Here is an 8834-nt window from a genome sequence, read left to right on the forward strand (position 1 = left end):
TCGGAAATTGAATATATTTATGCTTTAAATATTGATTAGGACAGTCAATTCTTATTCTATATGACAAGCACCTATCGAATTTGATCACGCGATTGTTTTTAGCTCACCTGAGCACGAAGTGCGTGCTCAAGGTGAGCTATTGTGACCGGTCCGTCGGCGTCCGTCGTCCGTCGTCATTTGACTTGTGAACAATCTAGAGGCCACAGTTGTGACCTATTCTTTATGAAACTTTGTCAGAATGTTTATCTTAATGATCTCTATGTCAATTTTGAAACTGGATTATGTGGGGTCAAAAACTAGGTCAGTAAAAGATTGTGAGCACTCTAGAGGCCACAGTTGTAAATTAATCTATATGAAACTTAATCAGAATGTTTGTCTTGATGATTTCTAGCTCAAGTTTGAAACTGGGTCATGTGGGGTCAAACACTAGGTCACAAGGCCAGATCAAAGGAAAATCATGTTACCACTCTAGAGACCACAATTTAAGTTTGAAACTCACGAGAACTGGAAAAAGTATTTGTCTTAATGACCTCTAGGTCAGATTCGAATCTGGGTTATGTAGGATCAAAAACTAGGTCACCCGTTTAAATCAAAGGGAAAAGCTTGTGAACACTCTAGAGGCCATAGCTGTTACTCAATTTTTACGAAAGTTGGTCAGAATGTTTGTCTTGATAATTTCTAGGTCAAGTTCGAAACTGGGTTATGTGAAGACAAAAACAAGTTCACTAGGCTAGATCAAAGGAAATTCTTGTTAACACACTAGAGTACATAGTTTAAGTTTGAAACTCATGAGAATTGGAAAGAATATTTGTCTTGATGACCTCAAGGTCAAGTTTGAATCTCGATCATGTAGGATCAAAAAGTAGGTCATCCGTTAAATCAAAGGAAAAGCTTATGAACATTTTAGAGGCCACAGTTGTGACTCAATCTTTACGAAACTTGGTCAGAATGTTTGTCTTGATGACCTCTAGTACAAATTGTGATCTGGGTCATTTGGGGTTAAAACTAGGTCATCCGGTCAAATCACAGGAAAAACTTGACAACACCCTAGAGGCCACGTTTATGACCCTATCTTCATGAAACTTTGTCTAAATGTTTATCTTGATGATCTTTAGCCTTATTTTGAATCTGGATTACCTGGGATCAAAAACTAGGTCACCTGTTAAAATAAAAGAAAACCTTGTGTATGCAATAGGGGCTGCATTTTTCGTTCGACGTGCATTTTACTTTGTCATAACGTTTGTCTGAATGAAATCTCGGAAGGATTTTTATCTGGGTAACGTGGGGTCAAATACTAGTTTACCAGGTCAAATCAAAGAATAAGACTTGTTTACACTCTAGGGACCGCATTTTTTATTCTATCTTCACAAAACTTGGTCAGAATGTTTGTTATAATTAAGTCTTGGATGATTTCAAATCTGAAAATCTGGGTCACGTGGGGTTGACAAGTAGGTCACTAGGTCAAATCAAAGGGAAAGCTTGTATACACTCTAGAGGCCACTTTTTTGCCCAATCTTCCCGAAACTTTGTCAGAATGTTTGTTTTTATGAAATCTTGGATAAGTATGAATCTGGGTCATTTGGGGTCAAAAACTAGGTCACTAGGTCAAATAAAAGAAAGTGCTTGTTTACATTTAAATGGCCACATTTTTGGTCCAATCGTAATGATGATTAGTCAGAATATTTGTCTCCATGAAATTACTAGGTCAAACATGTTTACACTGTTATAGTGTGTTACTCAGGTGAGCGACCTACGGCCATCTTGGCCCACTTGTTATTATCAATGGTGAAGAACTAAGGTCACAGTTTGATTGCTAATTATATGATTATCGATACATGGAAAAATCAAGAAAAGAATAAATCTAATAGTTAAAAAAATCAAAATAATCAAAATCGCGCTTATTAGGTATCATTGAGTCCGCCGTCTTCTTTGCATTTTATCATGTACATTAAATTCAAGATGTTATCCTAGATCAGTGTGAAGTAGGGAAAATATTTTCCCAAGTAAAAAATAGGAAAACTGGATGAAATTGGTGTATATTTTATGTTATTTGCCGAAGAAAAAATAACACCATCCGACACTTTGTTTGTCGTTTTTCAACATTATTTCAGTTATGTAATTAGTGTTCCTGAATTCTGTACCAGTACAAACCTGTTCTCCGCATGTAACTATCCACCTCCCCACAAGAATCGGAGGTGAAAAACGAATTATTTCAGACACAATCATCACTAAGAACATACGCCTTTCCCGGGAATGTAACGCACGATACCACGATTCGTAGATCTGCGCTCTCCCTGTTGAGCTAAGCGGGCAGGCTGTGGTCAGAAGAAGCAGTTAGTTTACCACAGACATTGAACCGCGCTCAAAGCGAAATTATCTTATTTTTTACGACCTAGCGGACTTAAAGTCATTCTCGCATGTTTACCATGGTTCTCTGGTAGTTCGTGTTGGTTTCTATGTGAAACATCTGATGAATGAGAACCACCATAATTACTCAACACTACTGTATTTACCCAACACTATTTGAATTTTCTAATATAAATATTTTTGATCAAAAGTATTACTAAATCGTGTTAAAACAAAATGAACGGTTCATTTAGGATTAAATAGGGAACTATGATAGTTTTACAGCAATTTACCAAAAGCTACTTTACACTCGCAAAATATTTCTTTCACCTGTGAGAAATAATGGCAAATAAAGAGAAAAGGCGTATTAGGAAGAGTATTTTGATATACCGGTAAGGATTTCACACGATGTCTATCTTGAAGAACGATTTTTTGGGTTCAAAAAATTTTGTGGGAGAATACGGGTGGATTCGGCTGTCCGCACCCTTCGCCCTGCCACACTCCATCCATCACTCTAACTCTAAACTCTGAAGTCGCTCTTTCGCCAGTCCACGTTCAGTTTAATTTATAAGTTGTGTTGGTTTATTACTGTAGTGTTTCGAAATTACGTCATAATTGGGTGGTATTCGGTAAACTGTGTTGCCTCAGTTATGGCTTACGGTATGCCCATAAGTCTACAGAGCCTCGCCGCCCACCCTACCGCCCCTGTGGTCTCCCTCTTCCGTAAAGCATGTTTAATTATGCCGATAAAAACCAACAAGCATGGATGCGGAATCGTTAAGCACATGTTCCTCTTCTCCTTCTCACTTATGCTGGACTCCCAGTCTGGAACATCATGACAGAAGGAAACCATTTAGTCTTCTTTTTCCTCTTCTTGTCCAACTTAGTTAATTCCTCTGACAGTTTTGAGTATTTTAACACCGACAGCAGGTGCGACAGGTAGTAAACACGGTTATCACGGTAAACTAAAAGCATTAGTAAAAATCATGATCCTTCCATATGAACTCTAGTGTCGGGACCATAAGTTATACTAATTCTGTTTTTCCGTTTGCCCTCTCTTTGATTTCCTTTATGATTTAGAAATATATCTTTTTTAATATCTAACATTTCACATTACGTCCCTTTGCTAATTCGGACTTACAAAACAAAATAAAAATATGTAATGTGTGTAGATCAGTTTATACTTGCCACCCGTACATAAATATGGATGAGTCAAGAACGTAGTTACAATTTTCTTAATTTACCCGACGTTTTGTTTGCTCCGATGTAATAGTGTCCTCTTGGTGGTAGTGCAAGCGTTGTTCCTGTTACTCTTTTAAAACGGTATTGATCTGATGGTGCATCCCGTTGTTGACGGCACTCCTGTTTTTGATTGGCTACCCAGTAACTGTCTTGGACGGACTGTTGGATTCCAGAAGCATGTGCCTCGGACTCAGGATCCCAGCAGTCCGGGTTCTGGAGAGAGGTCCAACACCAATGACCCAACTCAAGCAACATGTGTACTCAGATAACTGTGTATTTTTAGAGGCACTGGCTTCTGTCATGTGACCCTAACTACGCAAGACATTTACCTAGAGGGGCGCTGACAGCCATATGTGCCCTGTCCACGACGTGCATCTACTAGGCAAATCATTAAAGCACTACGCGTGGATCAAAGCCGGTAGTGCTTTTTGCGCCAACGGTTCTACTGCATCGCTGTATCGCTCCTCTACTGCAGTGGTGGAGCATACTAGTATACTATTTCCTCCGCAGACAAAATACAATATGAGCTATTGTGGTAATGTATAATTTTTCCATATGAAATCTCCCATGAACAATGTCATACCATTCTCTGATCATTCGTCATTATAAACAGTGATGGAGTGATTTTACATGGTAAATATACTTGAAAGATGTATAAAAATTGTTGTGGTGCTATCTGTACTTGAATACCAACAATATGGTCATCGTCTATAGTTAACGGCGTAACATATCTATCGACCTTTGTATGCCAAAATAATGCAACCCCACCTTTCCCTATTCTTCTCTTACTTGGTACATTTAAATCGTAGTCCGATACAGCGTGATAGTTATAATAGGGCTAACATATTTAAGGAAAAACATGTTATACATACAAGTGCTCAGCAATACCACAAATATCAATATTGTTTTTACGCAATGTTTCACTTAAATAACTAGCACTTGACATATACCTGTCGCATTCCATGTAAACAGATTAAGTTTCTTTTTAAAATACATTAGTACAATATATGGTACACTGCACTGAACATTATTATGCTAATTCAGTCTACATCAACATCTAGTTCTGCATATCTGTTCACAGATTCACAACTCCAATTGTTTTGGCAAGAGTTAACGTTTTGCTGGCTATTCAGAGGTGAATAACCTCTCCCCATATACTGACTGCGTTGACCACGTGACATCCATGGCTTGCATGTGACTCCTGGAGGCCAAAACCGGTTTTTATCTAAGAGAGATATGTTTTCGTCATTTTCAACATTTAGACGTATGATAATACTATCTGATATACGCTTAAGAGGACATATACGCACCATAGCTACTTTTACACCTCGTCTAGATACATATGCTGCTAATTTAGCCTCTGTCATTGTGTTTTTAAAACCACCGGTAAAGAAACGCTTTGATTTCTTTTTGACGTACACGGAAAAATCATCATCCTCAATATCTTCATATAAAAGTTTGTCTCTTCGGATAATTCTAACGAGAATTCCATTTACTTTAGGTAATTCTGGTGTACCTATATCTGAAATGATATCCGAGAATGTTAATTTCTTCTAAGCCGGCCGTTTGCGCCAATGGGAACCATCAACGAAATTTAGGAATAGGAGCTGCAAATTTAAAGATTTACTAGCTAAGTAGAAAACTGTACAATATGAAAGAAGACACTGAAAATATATCAGCCTTTTTTCATTTTCTTAGATTTTAAAAGACCTGTCCGAAAGATATATTGATTATGCTGTTGTGAAAAAGACATCATAAATCTCAAAGTACAAAGTGATTACCAAAACTGAAACAGTCAACAAACTGAATAAAAAATCCAGATTAAATTTTAAAATTTGTACAAATTTGATATAATCAAATCCGCCCTTTTAGCAGAAAAATATCTGTTTATAATGAGTACATGACATACGTATTACTTTAAAACAAGTATTTTTATCATCAATAATGCTAAGAAATATGTGATTTCCAGTACTTTCTTATGATATGTGTAAGCGCACATTTGGTTTCGTCTTTGTTTAACTCTCTGCCAGACTGTAAAGCTGCGGTGAAATATATTAGATTATATTCAGTTGTCGGAGAAGGAGGGGCGTGGCGTTAACGCTTCTTGTATAACATTTTATAACATACACATTTTTACCTTTAAACAAACATGAGAAGATAGTGAAGTGGTATGTTATCGCCGTCTTCAGATTTTGATTTTTCTGAAAACGCAGTATCAAATGTTATATACGAGGTGTGATAATAGCTCAAAAGTTAGTGTACAAGATACAGTTTATATAATCCTCTCAGGATTGCAATACCTATTTAATTACAATGAAATCATCTAAAAGGATCTTACTCGAAAATTCAACTTAATAGGTTAAATGATTAATCTAAATAATCATAAAAAGTAGAAGATTAACGCCAATAAAATGTATAAAGATATCACAGACAACTTGCTTTTATGTTGAAAATCTTCCATAAGACGAAAGCAAGCTCTTAAAGACGCACCACAAAATAACTGTTACAGTATTCTTTTGTATTTCCCTGATGGTAAGTATACATGATTTGCATGAGAAAAAAAATATACAAGTATTTAGTTGACAGTGGCATATATTAGGCCAAGATAATGTGTGTAATGTCTTAGCCTTTTATTTAATTACTGTAGCAATATGTATAGAACTCAGCGTATTTTGTTAAATTTCAATCACATTTTGTTTCTACAGTGTAAGTTATTCATCTATAATTTTGAAACTATGCTGAAAAGAGATTGACCGAATATGTTTGCAGATGAAGTTGTGAAAATACATTTATTCAGGAAGGGCCTAAATTTTCCGCCTGAAAACTTGTAGTATAACTGTATATTATCTGTATTCTAAGAATTATTTTCATGAAATTTTTGTGGGTGAAACAAGTAGGTCACTATGTCGTGGTGGGTCTTTAATTCAAACCATGTTCCTAAGTTCAAAGCCCAGTCACTTGTAACTGTCATATTAAGAGGATATGATAATTGATAGAAAATATTGAATTAAGTGCGAATATGTATAGTATTCATTGATTGATTGATCATGGTTTTAGTGATAAATTACATTTTAATACATGTAATTATCTATTTGTTTATTTATTTGTTTGTTGTTTATAAATTAATTAATTCAAACCGCAGTCTTTTACACAGTTGTGTCAACTAACTACATTATTCCCTATAACATTTCGAACTAGATTGTAAACCTTGGTCACTACCCATGGGTAGATACTCAGTTTATAATCAAAGAACAATTAACACTGAAAATGATCTAGCCATACAAAATTCTATTGTCTATAATACGATTTTATTACCATTCCTTTAGCTTAATTCTGCAAGATTCTATATCTATTGTTCTCTGTAAAAATAAAACTTAATACAGAAGAGCAAGTTCAGATCAGAACGAATGAAAAGGTTAAAAGGTACTAAATGTCTCCGTTATCTCTTTCTGTGTAAAAATAACAATGCATAACATCTTTTTAACAGTGTTTTTCAGCCTTTTACTCTTTACAAGCAAGTCTTACATTGCATTTTGGGAATCAGAAATACCAAAACAAATTATTGGATTGACAATACTGCAATGAATCTCAATAATTGGCATTGCTACATGCAGTATACACATTAAAAAAATAGCAATTTATAGCTGAGCGGACAAGTGCCGCCACGAGGCGAAGCCATACCTTAACGCTGCTGGCAAAATCTTCCGATTCGATGAAAACTTATTTTGACACAACGTAGTTCATATAAATTCATTATATTTAAGGTCCATGTGGCTTTATATTTTATTTCAATACTGCATATTAACCGGTAAAGGGAGATAATATATAACGATGGATTAAATAAAACATTAAACTGCGTTGATCAATATTCAAACCACTATAATACCGTGTTCAGACTACGTTTTTAATCCTATATTAACTTGGGTTTATCTTTTAAACTTATTTGCGCCCACACTATATGTGGTGTAAAATGTGAATTATGTAAAGGTCAAGTGGTTTCTGTGATATAGCATTAAAACTACCTCGGGAGGTGTTTTTAATACTATATTAAAAAGTAATACTAAATTATTTTACAAGTGTGAACGCAAATGGGAGTTATAACTGGATTTACAATCCTAAATTCCCAGATTTTATCTTTTGGAGGAAGAATACCGTGTGTTTCTCTTTTGTATCAAACAATTGATGCTATGGCTGGCAAAAGAAATTGGAGTGTTGATGAAACAAAAACATTAAATTGCGATATGGAGTCATGCTGATGCTCAAAATGGACTATAGATGGATGGACAGAAATTCTTAGATGAACACAGAAGTTTAAACATTGATGACTCCTTCTTGTTTCTGTCAGCCTCCTTCTTTGTAACACTTTTTTGTTTATTGCAAAATATTTGTTTACGTTTAACATTGCAGGTTTATATTTAAACCACATTTCTTTGCCTAGTGTGGAAGCAAACTAGATTATATTTTGATGGGTTTTTAAATGTCAAATACCAATTATAGCCAATTAGCGCCTGATAAAAATAAAACCGATCTGCTAGTGTGAACATGGTATAAGAGAAAACTAAAGCAGAAATAGTATTTAACATTATAAAAAAGACGTTTCAACACTTTAAGAAACTTTGAGAAATAAACTGATTCAATTAGCAGACTAACTGTAGAAGCTGGCACAATGTAGGGATAATACACGTTTTGTTTGTGTATTAACGTCTACAGAAGCCCGCGGGAATATTTGTGATAGAGACCGAAGGTCGAGGTCACAAACATATCCCAAGGGTTTCTGCAAACGTTAATACACACAACAAACGTGTATTGTCGCTATTCTTGCATAAAAAACATTACACGACGACTAGATGTATTGTTTTCATATGTGATGGCTTTACGATTCCGGTACATTTTTAATTACAATTATGTTGTTCTTGGAAACAGTAAACATGTTTTAAATATACATAACCAGGACCTAGAAATCAACAACACCACTAAAAGCACATACTGAAGATTTTAAACGGCTTTTTTTTATCTCTCGTTATTACAAACATGATATTACCAATAATGTTTCATATTACTTAAAATGTGGTAAACAGGAGCACAATTTCAAGAATAATAAATTTACATTCGAGTTATTTTGAGTACGAACACACTTAGAGAACGGTTGAGTACGAACATAGTGACAAATTTTCAAACTTTTTATATAAATTCCTCGAGAAATTAGATAAAAACATACCGACTGACACTCACCAAAATCAATATGA

This window comes from Mercenaria mercenaria, chromosome 2, assembly GCF_021730395.1.
Source record: "Mercenaria mercenaria strain notata chromosome 2, MADL_Memer_1, whole genome shotgun sequence".
In the NCBI taxonomy this organism is placed as follows: Eukaryota; Metazoa; Mollusca; class Bivalvia; order Venerida; family Veneridae; genus Mercenaria; species Mercenaria mercenaria.